Source organism: Loxodonta africana, chromosome 17 (assembly GCF_030014295.1).
Source record: "Loxodonta africana isolate mLoxAfr1 chromosome 17, mLoxAfr1.hap2, whole genome shotgun sequence".
NCBI lineage: Eukaryota > Metazoa > Chordata > Mammalia > Proboscidea > Elephantidae > Loxodonta > Loxodonta africana.
The window spans coordinates 16899665-16905422 of NC_087358.1; the positions used below are offsets into that span (position 1 = coordinate 16899665).

A 5758-nucleotide genomic window follows, 5' to 3' on the forward strand; every position below is an offset into this window, starting at 1 on the left:
AGTTTTTTTTTTCAACTTATCTTGAACAATGGTGACTATACATTGATATCAAAATAGTCTATGATATTGAAAGCCAGGCTAAACTATTTCTAATTTGTAAAAATAATGTTGATTCCAAGACTCTATAAAACAGATCTTTAGAGGATTATAGTGAAAATATATCAAAACTCAAATAACTAGAAATAAATGAAATGTAGTCATTATACAACCATGTGGCCTTTGAAGCGGTACTGTATTACATTTCGCTTAATGAGGAAAGAGAAAATATACCTGAGTTTTCATTCATTTTTACATTAATAAGAAGCCTCTTTAGTAACTTGATTAATGTTATCAATACCACTAGCATATGCTTTTTAATTATTCCATTTGGTATTATTAATATTATTACCACAAATTATGCAGTCTAGTTTCACATTTGAGGAAATGGCCGGGGTTAGCACACCGAAGTGCAATGGATGAGCCTCACTGTGGGAAAATCACCTTTGTGGTCGTGGTATCTCCCCTGCCAGGTAAGAACCCTGGTGGCTCAGTGGTTAAGAGCTTGGCTGCTAACCAAAAGGCCAGCTGTTTTAATCCACTAGCCACTCAGTGGGAATCCTATGGGGCAGTTCTACTCTGTCCTATAGGGTTGCTATGTGTCATAACTGACTCAATGGCACATAATAAAAACAACAACAATGTAATTACTCTCAAAATGTTTATTGCATGAACCCCAACCATTAAAAGCTTACTCAAAGACTAAGGTGGCTGCCAAGATGCATCTTTGTTGCTTATAGTTGCCGTAGGATGGGATGTCTAGACATACATCCACAAGAAGCCTTCTAGATATCATTTCTGTATCTATATTTGGATATAGGAACATTATCTGGGAATGTGAAGCATTTTTTCCTTTCAGGCTCTAACTCCTACTTTGTAATTTCCCTTCAGACTTCCTTAAGAATTCTCCAACTGTATGTCTTCTTAGTGGGATTTAGTGTGCACTTCTTGCTAGGGCAGTCAAAGGGCAGAGCCAATGGATGGGGAAATGATGTGGGCTTTGTCAATAATACTCTTTCAGTACTCTGGAGCTTAAGCAACTGAAACAAACACTAGGGGCTGGGGAATTCCTTCGTTCCGGTGACAGCTGCAACGTGGGGGCCCGTTTGTTTATCTGAGTGACCTTTGCTGCTGCTTCTGCTGCCTAATCCTCCAGAGTTCCTGTAAGAACTGCCACTTCCCAAAGGCTAATCCTCTATTTGCCTATTGGTTCTATGATGTACCAGTATTTTTCCACTAAATTCCCTCTCTTTCTCCTTTTCTAAAGTGCTTAGAAGCATTACGTTGTTTGCAACCTATTATTCAAGGATGTTCTATGATCTTTTTGTCAGGGGACATCAGATAAGTAGGTCAGTTTTTAAAACTCCACAAATGAAACACAGGCAAGAACATATCATTATGTGGTATTTCTCCTAATGATTTGATTTTCCAGGGGATTGTGTTTGACTTCATCTATCCTTTTTAAATGGCAATTTAAATCAAGTATATATTTATTTTTTGTATTTTATAATTCTAATTTGTAATCTCAAGTAGTCAATCAGGAAAAATACATAAGAACAGTAACTGCAATAATACTTGAAGCTTTAGGCAATACTAAATTTCCTTCCACTCTCACAAATTTGGCTTTGCAGTTTCCTCATACCATCCTGAATTAGATTCTATTATTCCTTCATTAACTGAAAACTCTTAGAACTAAAAGATAATACATATTATCAAGAAAGGCTGATACCATAAGCTCTCTATAACCTCACTCTAGTTACCTTTCAAGAAAAAAAATAAGGTAAAGGGTACAATTGAATATTTTGATTTTTTTTGTTGTTGTTTATTAGGAAACTGAGGCTCATAATAAGGGATGTCTGACATGAAATCATTGAATGCCATCTATGATCTATGCTTATTATCTGCCTTTTGCACACACACACAAAAAATTGTGCATCTTGGATAGTAAATAGATTGAAGAGTAACTTCTCAGGTCTCAATTTATCATTTATCAACTTTAATATTACATTAATTAAACTAATATTACTGAAAGTAAATTATTTATGCCATAGGCAGAGTTCTAAACACTAGGAATAAAATGATTAACAAAACAAAAATTCTGTCCTTAAGGAACTAATAGTCTAGCTTCAATAAATGGGGAATGTAAACATATATGTCTTTATAATGCAAGTCTCCAAGTTCAGCAATAAAATATATACAGGATACTATATGTCATCAGAGCCCTGGTGGTGAAGTGTTTAAGAGCTTGGTTTCTGAACAAAAGGTCGGCAGTTCAAATCCACCAGCCACTTCTTAGAAACCCTATCGGGCAAGTTCTACTCTGTCGTGTAGGGTCGCTATGAGTAGGAATAGGCTAGATGGCACACTACAACAACATGTCATCAGGGGAAAGGACGGTTTAGTTCATGAATTCAAAAAGAGTCTCTATTGGTTTCTATTCCTGTAGTCTGACACTTTAGCAATCTAGGTTGCCCATATTTTACCTAAAGTCTCGTAAGGTATTGGCGACTTAGTGGTAGAATGCTCCCCCTCCATGCAGAAACCAGGATTCAATTCCTGGCCAATGTACCTCACATCCAGCCACTTCTCCTCTGTCCGTAGAGGGTTATGCATTGCTATGGTGCTGAACAGGTTACAAGGGAGCTTTCAGACTGAGGAAGACTAGGGAAAAAGCCTGGTGATCTATTTCTAAAAATCAGCCAATAAAAACAGAATGCAACACAACGTTCTGAGTTCCAAATGATCATGAGGTTGGGCAGCGTCTGTTATGGATGGACGGGGTTGCCGTGAGCTGAGGGCCAACAAAATGGCAGCTTAAAACAAGGAACGAAATCTTTAGATAACTGAATCTTTTACATTTTCTTCAGCTTTTAAATTTAATCATCTTCTAAGATATGATTTCAGAAATATTGGTTTTGTTTATAGAGTTTTCTTACTTCTGACATTGAAAGGGAAGGGACGTTTGCCTAGGGTTAGGATTAGTTCCCTGAATGTTTTATATTCATGGGCAGCATAATTAAAAATGTTGTTGTTATTCAGTGTCATCAAGTCAATTCTGACTCATAGCAACCTTGCATGACAGAGTAGAACTGACTCAAAGAGTTGTCTTGGCTGCCTCCTGCAGAGCAGCTGGGTGAGTTCTAACCACTAAACTTTGGGTTAGTAGCTGAACACTTAAATTTTGTGCCACCAGACCAACAACTCACACTGGAGAACATGGTGGTGACTAAATTCCCAGAAGATACATTTTTTGTGTATGGTTTCCAGATCACTGGCAGTCTCTGGCAACAGGACAGTTACCAGGAGAAAAATGTGTGGGATTAGTTACAATTTGTACATATTCCATAAATTTGAAAGGTAAGAAAAAATATTAATCCCATGGAAATCAATGGGAGTCACAGTTGTTATTTTTTTCCCCTTCTTCAGAGTAAATTCTTAAAATTTTAAGGTGCTTTTAGCCATTGTTGTCTTTGCAAATAGGACACAAAGGAGAGAGTGGTCAGGTTATCTTGGATAAATTTGGTTAACAGGCAAAGTGAGTCTACCGGTTTTGCATCAATTGTATACTACTGTTGTGTTTGCTGAACTTAAACATTTATTGTAATTTTGGGATAGTATCCTCCTTCCACTGAAAATAGATCGATGGCCCAAAAATACAGTGAGAAAGAACATAAAACAAAATCCTCACAACTGGACCAATAAGCATGATAAATGGAGAAAAGATTGAAGTTGTCAAGGATTTCATTTTACTTGGATCCACAATCAACGCCATGGAAGCAGCAGTCAAGAAATCGAATGATGCATTGCATTGGGGAAATCTCCTGCAAACGACCTGTTTAAAGTGTGAAAAAGCAAATATGTCACTTCAAGGACCAAAGTGCACCCTGAACCAAGCCATGGTATTTTCAATCATCTCATATGCATGCAAAAGCTGGATAAGGAATGAGGAAGACAGAAGAAGAATTGATGGATGGTGTTGGCAAAGGATATTGAATATACAACAGGATGTCAAAAACTGAACAAATCCATCTTGGAAGAAGTTCAGCCAGAAGCTCCTTTAACAGCTAGGATTGCCAGACTTCATTTCATGTATTTTGGACATATTATCAAGAGGCACCAGTCCCTGGAGAAGGACATCATGGTTGGTAAAGTAGAAGGTCAGTGAAAGAGAGGAAGACCCTCAGGGAGATGGACTGACACAGTGCTGCAACAATGTGCTCACACGTAGCAAAGATTGTGAGGATGGCCCAGGACCTTGCATCCTTTCAGTTCTGTGATACATGGAGTCGCTAAGAGTCAGAAATGGCTCAGTGGCACCTAACAACAACAGGAAACTAAATGTATATTATCAAACAATTTTCAAGTTTTGTTTGGTTTCAAAATATTAGCTTTTTTATTCATTAATTTGTCAGTTGATAAGGAACTTTTATCTACAAAAAAAAAAAAACCCTGTAACTCAATAATAAAAAGTGGAATATCACATTTTTTAAAATGAGCAAAATATCTGAATAGACATTTCTAAAGAAAGATGTACAATGAAAAACGAGCACATAAAAAGACACTTAGCATGATTAGCCATCAGAGAAATGTGTATCAAAAGCACAACTGGATGCCATTTTGTACATAGTAGTAGCAAAAAAAAAAATTTTTTTTTTTTTTTAGTAGCCCTGATAGCACAAGAGTTAAGGGCTTGGCTGCTAACTGAAATGTCAGACATTTGATGCCACCAGTGTCTCTACAGGAGAAAAGATCTGGTGATGTGCTCTATAAAGATTGCAGCCTTAGAAACCTATAGGGCAGTTCTACTCTGTCATAAGGGGTTGCTATTAGAATCGACTTGACAGCACAGAACGGCCAGATGACTGTAATCATCAAAACAAATGACAACAAGTCTTTTTGAGGATGTGAAGAAATGGGAACTCTCTTACACCAAACCAAGAAAACCAAACCCAGTCCCGTCGAGTCGATTCTGACCCTATAGGACAGAGTAAAACTGCCTGATAGAGTTTCCAAGGAGCACCTGGTGGATTTGAACTGCCGACCCTTTGGTTAGCAGCTGTAGCACTTACCCACTCTCTTACATTGCAGATGGAAATGTACAATAGTGCAACCACTTCCTCAAATGGTTAAACACGAAGTATACATCCAAGAGCAATGAAAACTAATGTCTACACACAAACTTGTACATGAATGTTCATAGTACCATTATTCACACCAGCCATAAAGTGTCAACAACCAAATGTCCATCAACTGATGAATGGCTGAATACGATGTAATATCCACGCGATAGAACATAATTATACAAAATGGAATGTGTAATGATATATGCTGCAACATGGTTAAACCTTGAAATCATCATACTAAGTGAAAGAAGCCAGTCAAAAAGAACCACATATTGTATGATTCTATTGACATGAAATGTCCAGACTAGGCAAATAACTCAAAGAAAGAAGGAAAGTAGGGTAGTGGTTGCCAACGCCAGGGAGGGAGGAAGGGAGTTTGACTGGGGACATGAGGAGTGACTGCTAATGTGTACAGGGTTTCTTTTCTGGAGACAAAAACATCCTAAAACAAATAGTGAACTCTGTGAATATATTCAAAATAAAACAAAACATTGAACTGTATATTTTAAATGGGCAAACTGTATAGTATTTAAATATATCTCCATAAAGCTGTGGGAAGAGAGAGGAGAGAGATCCCCAGAACAGGCTGTAGACAAAGT

The 5758-nt window shown here is 37.4% G+C and overlaps 1 non-coding gene across 1 annotated transcript; it reads right to left on the reverse strand.

Moving 5' to 3' along the window:
* Nucleotides 1–355: 355 nt before the first annotated feature.
* On the reverse strand, nucleotides 356–517 carry LOC111750549 (U1 spliceosomal RNA). Its single transcript, XR_010318231.1, has one exon. It is a non-coding gene; the product is annotated as a U1 spliceosomal RNA (small nuclear RNA).
* Nucleotides 518–5758: the final 5241 nt, after the last annotated feature.